The sequence below is a fragment of the Zootoca vivipara genome, chromosome 16 (assembly GCF_963506605.1).
Source record: "Zootoca vivipara chromosome 16, rZooViv1.1, whole genome shotgun sequence".
NCBI lineage: Eukaryota > Metazoa > Chordata > Lepidosauria > Squamata > Lacertidae > Zootoca > Zootoca vivipara.
In genome coordinates, this window is record NC_083291.1 from 21,518,769 (window position 1) to 21,524,016 (window position 5,248).

The 5,248-nt window shown below is 44.7% G+C and overlaps 1 long non-coding RNA gene across 2 annotated transcripts; it reads right to left on the reverse strand.

Moving 5' to 3' along the window:
* Positions 1-208: 208 nt before the first annotated feature.
* On the reverse strand, positions 209-5,016 carry LOC118097730 (uncharacterized). 2 transcript variants are annotated; one of them, XR_009556854.1, is made up of 4 exons: positions 4,718-5,016; positions 2,777-3,235; positions 2,453-2,557; positions 209-622 (listed from the first exon to the last, which is right to left on the reverse strand). It is a non-coding gene; the product is annotated as an uncharacterized LOC118097730 (long non-coding RNA). The 2 variants fall into 2 exon arrangements; XR_009556853.1 differs by having other exon boundaries at positions 2,453-3,235.
* Positions 5,017-5,248: the final 232 nt, after the last annotated feature.

Consider the following 5,248-nt stretch of genomic DNA (forward strand, 5'->3'; position numbering starts at 1 on the left):
CATTTTGGAACTGGGCGGAGCATGCTCAGAAGCGACTTTTGATGCTGCTCTGCCCAGTTCCAAAATGGCTGCAGTGTGACTTCTGGTGTGGTGGCCATTTTTGAACTGGGCAGGGCAGCATCAAAAGTCGCTTCTGAGCATGCTCCGCCCAGTTCCAAAATGGCGGCAGCGCTACTTCCGGTCTGCTACTTCCAGTCTGATCCCTTAATTTTCAGGCAGGAACTTGGCAGGTATGCCAGATATGAATCTTGACATTTCCATTATGCAACCTCCAGAAGAACTGCAGTGCAGTATCTTAGCATCACACACTCAGGTTAAATCTGCCCTCACCTGAGCTTTCCCAGTAGTCCACACATTTCCATTTTTGCATGTAAAGGAACTTGTGAAGGAGCATGTTTATGGCATTCTATAGAAAGAGGGGAAATGGATTTGCATGTCCTTACCTCACAGCTGCCCTGGAAACTTTGACGCCACCAAGTGCACAGGGTCAGTGTCTCAAATGTGTAGCAGGACATAGCACTCATGCTTCAGACGGAAGGGTCCAATGTAATATAGTATGGATGCAGCCAATGGGGCTGTGGTCTCCACCTGGGGCTTCTCAATAGGATGGACAGTTCCAAGCCTTCAAAATGAGACAATGTAATTTGCATGCTGCACATGCCCAGCAAGATAGTGACACAAATTAGATGGCTATATTAGCATTTTACTTTTTTTTTTGCAATTTCTATCCAGTAGTTCTGGCACTGGTGACTTCAAAATTGGGATCACAGCAGTGGGGCATCCCTTGGGCATGATCCAGAAGTTGCCGAATGCTGCAGTGTGGTGGCCGAGTGGAACCCTGTCAGCATCTGACACCTCTGCAAAATCTTATGTCAGGCATCCCCAAACTCCGGCCCTCCAGATGTTTTGGACTACAATTCCCATCATTCCTGACCACTGGTCCTGTTAGCTAGGGATCATGGGAGTTGTAGGCCAAAACATCTGGAGGGCCGCAGTTTGGGGATGCCTGTCTTATATTCTCAGGAGGTGATATGCTTTCTTTTGCTGGATGCATTTAAACAGAGGCTGGATGACCACCTGTTAGGGATGCTGGTGTCGCATCTTGTGTAACAGTACACCCTGAATTAAACTGGGTTTGGTCTGGATCGCCTCCAAGATGGAGGCAGCATCCGTTTTAGGCACAACTGATATGTGTGCAACCACGCACACAGGCATTGCGCCGAACCAAGAAGTGTAACGAAAATGTCAAGGAAAGGGGTGGGTTGCTTGCAGGCTTTTCCAACTGTGTTTCAAATATTAATTACTTCGCTTAAACACACGGTGCTTTGGAACGTAAATTGGGAGTTGCCTATACGTACCTTATGAATCTATACGCATAACTAGTGCCTTTGGTTATTCCCACCCCACCCATGCCAACTTTCCTCCTCACGTTTCAGAAACATGAATTTTTTTGGGGGGGGAGGGGGAGTTGAAATTCTCCCAGGGAGACATACAGAGGTCCTATTTCTGAACATTCACTCCAACTTTAGTTGCATGTCTGTATGTTAAAAGCAGCAGCAACATTCCAGAGTCCCTGGATGCGACAGAGAACTACCCCCTTCCTACTCTCTAGGGGGCAATTCCCTGTCCATGCACTTGTGTTTTGGTTTCTGCGTCAGATGAGGACAAACATTTGCAAACACTGCCATGTGTCTTGCGGCTGTAGAGGCGGGTCAGAAATACCAGGACCCCGTTCTGCTCTGGGAGTAACCAGTGTAACTTTTTCCATGGACTTCCTGGCAGCAGTGCAAGGCTCCTTCCTTGCAGATTATGTAAACTAAGAGAAGGCAGGAGAGGAGTCTATATACACTGCGAAATGACAGCTAGGAAGCTTCCTTGTTCTGTTTCCTTTTGTAAACAGTACATGCTCTTTGCCCTTTTGCATGCACGGCTTTTTCACTTTCCACGTAATTTAAATAAGAGTCGCTTGCTTGTATGCTCTGTTACAAACAACAGTGGGAAACCAGGAGACTTTCTTTTTAAATATGTTATCATTTTGTAAACCTCCGTGCCACTTTGATAGTTTTGTACAGTATCTGCCAACAACGAGAGGGCATTGCTACCTCCAACTGTGAAGGCAGAGCGGAGGCATCATGGCCAGTAGCTATCCAATTCCCTCTCCTCCACGAATTTGTCTACTCTTTTTAAAACAATCTAGGTTGGGAACCATGACTACCTCCTTTTTCGCTAATTAGTTTTTATTAATTTTCCAAATTTAACACAAATTAACAACAAATTAATTCAAATTTAACACAAAATTAAAAGTTTACACCCGTCTTTGAAGATGCTTACAGTATTTTCCCTCTGTCCTTTGCTGCTCACAGTAAAAGACTTTTTATTGATTTCTAATACTTTCCCATCCATTCCTATTTCCATCGACTGTGCATGTTTCAATACCTGCTTAGACACTTACTGTATTTGAAGGAGATAAGCAACGATCACAGGAGGCCTACTCCCACATCTCCACAATGGTTTTATGCAGTGCTTTTCTTCTAGAAAAGGTTGTGAAGTTGTTGAGCTTTCGGAAGAGAAGCAAAACACCGAAAATGCACTGGTTTTATGTCACATCATGCTCTGCACAATAGCAATCTGCCCTCCCCCTCCCCCCCAAAAAACAACAACCCTGATTTCCTGAGCAAGAAACAGTTAGTAACTATTTTTAACAACAGAACAAACAAGCCTTCAGATTTCAAAAGTATTTCTGGCTGCTCCATTTTTATCTATCAGATTTGCCTACCTTGAATAATTGTGTCACTGTTGCTTAACTTTGCAAGGGGGGAAACCTACAGTCTTGCACCATGATCTGCAAAAATAGAAAGTGAGTAACAGCTATGGGAATGCAAATCAATTCTGGCCTTGGAACAGAGGCAGCCTCGGACAATGGTTTTGTTGCATCTGCCAATCGGAAAGCAAGCAAACATAGACACTGAACTTTCTAAGTTGCCAGAACACCTGTAATCAAAGTTGCATCTGCACCTGCCTCACACCTTGCCCAGGTCTCCTCCCAAGTCTCCTTGCTTCATGATCTACCATTTACTGACAGAAGATTGGTAAGCTATTGATCATGAATTGTTAAAAAACAAAAATACCACCCTACATAGCAAGCTCCACAGCATGTTTTCCCCATAAGGTCACCTTGTCTGTTACCTTTGCAGGGAGAATTGCTCCTCCAGTAGAGTCTGGAATGCAGACAGGACTTCCGCTCGTGCTCGTGGGAGTTATGGCTGACCCGTACCATCGCTCCCGACTCCCATGAGGAATTTTGGCGGCTGCCAGGGGAGTAAGGCAGTCCCCTGACCCCCCCGGGGGTGACGGGGGGGGCCGCTGGCCCGCGGGTGCCCCTTAACCCACCCCGACTCCTGAAGGGGTGGGGGGGACTGGGCTAAGCACTCATGGGAGCCGGCACTCCTGGAGGCCGCCCATGCGAGCACGAACGCCATGAGTAAGAAGAATAATTAGATTTAAAACCATGGACATGCTTCAAAGGAAAGGGAGGAAGATACTGCCAGGACTTTATCAGCTTCTGAGTGAGAAGAGCCGAGAGAGTATTTTATCAAGAGAAAAGAATGACTGGGGCGGAACGAAAAGGGAAGTGAACTTTCTACTTTTATATTTTAAGACGTACATATAACTTTCCTGGACGGACTGCCTGACTATTTCAGACAAATGAGAAATGGAAATGAACTGTGTGGAATTGGATCTTATTTAAATAGAGGATTATCATCTGGTATGATTTTAGAAAATGTTTTTTTTAACTGGAAACCCTCCCTCCCCGGAACGTTTATCAGTATTGCCTGAATGCCGCTGACGAGTGGGATTTACGAGCTGTGGCGTCTTTGGAATCTGAGAGCTAATTGTGGTTTAATCGGAGTCTCGGACTGCAGGGTTCAGCAGAAAGGTGAGGAAAGCTATAAATCAATTACGGCCCCTCGCTAAAAAGCTGTTCTCTCGCTAAGTTCATAATCAGTTTGGAAGAAGAAGGTATATCCCGAGGCACTCAAGATGGCGCTGAGTTGTGGCGTATGTGAAAATTGATGGATAGTAGCAGCCAAACGGGAGTCTCGGAGTGCGGGGACCAGCTGAAGGACGAGGAAGGCTGTAAGTCAATCATAAGAGGTTATACATAATGTGAAACAGCTGTTCCACGCCAAAAGCTGGACTCGTGCAAAATCTATAAGAAGTTTGGAAGAAGAGTGCATAGAATCCGAGATTCCTAAAATGGCGCTGGTTTGTGTCGGACTGTTGACGTGGCAAGAAAGGCATACTGGACTAAGAGAGATTTATGGGGAGGTTGGACTGGATAAAAAATCCACACAGGAAAAATGGACAGTGTTAAATCTTGTTTGATGCTTATCTCAGAAGCTGCGACGAAAGATAAAAGAGAGAGGAAAACATCTAGAAGGATTATTGAAAAGATTGGGACTATGATGGATAACAGCAAGATTTTGACAATAGGATTAGGATGGCAATGTTAACAGCTGCTTAAAATCCCAGGACTTTGGAGCATGGGGAGTCGAAAAAAATTGTTTTAAGGATTTGGCATAATATTTGGCTTAATTGATATGTATATGTATAATTGGATATAATTGAAATAATTGAATTGTTTTTTTTTAATTGGAAAATTTAATAAAAAAGTATTTATAAAAAAAAAAAAAAAGAGTCTGGAATGCAGACAGACACAGACCAGATCCATAGAGAGACTTCTCACACCAGTGACTGGGAAGCAGCCACCTGATCCAGCCGACCTAGACACAAAACCAGTGATACATCAAGTGAGCATCTTCCCAGCAACAGCACATTGCCAGGAAGGTGGTGCTTGAAATGGTCCTTTGGTGCAATGGTGGAGTTAAGAATCAAGCTCAGTCACTGAAGTCACCACCCTCCCATGCTAAAGCTTTGGCTTAAGAAAAAGGGAGCCAATTGTTATTTGGGCAGTGTGGGTTAGAGAGGGACAGAGAGACAGAGAGAGATAGAGAGGGATAGAGAGAGATAGCAGTTGCATTGGAAGTAAGCATGGACACCGCAGGGATTTGAACCCCGTTCCTGGGAACCAGGAACGCCGACCACCAGTGTCTTTTTCTTTTCTTCTTTCTTTTTTTGAGCAATGCAACAAGGGGAAAAGCAAAACCTGAGAGAGCATTCTGCAAATGTTCTCCCAGGGAAAAGAAAACCTTAAGATGCTAAGAAGAGCTCTTTAGAGAGACCTATG